At 45.7% G+C, this 606-nt stretch overlaps 1 non-coding gene across 1 annotated transcript; it reads left to right on the top strand.

The window, feature by feature from the left end:
• The first annotated feature begins 240 nt into the window (after positions 1-240).
• On the top strand, positions 241-312 carry Trnar-ucu (transfer RNA arginine (anticodon UCU)). Its single transcript has one exon. It is a non-coding gene; the product is annotated as a tRNA-Arg (tRNA).
• The last annotated feature ends 294 nt before the right edge of the window (positions 313-606 follow it).

Genomic DNA, 606 nt, shown 5'->3' with positions numbered 1-606 from the left:
TAATCTGCGAAAGCCTAGCGAGGGTCTCGGTTCTGGCAGCCTTGATGCCTAGGTAGCATACGAGGGCTTGCCGCCAGTTACCCGCTCATGACAGGCCGTAGACGTTTGAGTCACGCCCCGGGGGTTAAAAGAAGGTCCCCTTCTCCCCGTGTAGTTAGAGTGGCGCTGGCTACCACCCTGAAGCGTCAGATACACTTCTAGTAAATATAAATAGCCCAGAAAGTGAAGGAGAATACAGTCGCCCAGATAGCCGAATTGGTAAGGCATTCGAGATCTAATCGAAAGGAGTGGGTTCGATCCCCACTCTGGGCGCGTGTTTTTCTTTCTTTCTTCCTTTCTTTCTTTCTTTCTTTCTTTCTTTCTTTCTTTCTTTCTTTCTTTCTTTCTTTCTGTCTTTCTTTCTTTCTTTCATATATTTAAAAAAGAATCTAACTTCATTAACCATAGTAAAAACAACGCCTAACCACACCCCTATGCCTCCTTTGGCGTTGTAGACTGCCGACCTATGTTTCTGTACTTCCTCAACGAACCCCTCATTTTTACTTACTAAATTAATCAGCGAAAGCCTAGCGAGGGTCTCGGTTCTGGCAGCCTTTATGCCTAGGT

The sequence above is a fragment of the Haemaphysalis longicornis genome, unplaced genomic scaffold (genome assembly GCF_048455015.1).
Source record: "Haemaphysalis longicornis isolate Haplotype H1 unplaced genomic scaffold, Haemaphysalis longicornis Haplotype H1 scaffold_11, whole genome shotgun sequence".
NCBI classification, from domain to species: domain Eukaryota; kingdom Metazoa; phylum Arthropoda; class Arachnida; order Ixodida; family Ixodidae; genus Haemaphysalis; species Haemaphysalis longicornis.
This window is presented reverse-complemented; position numbering and strand designations above follow the sequence as displayed.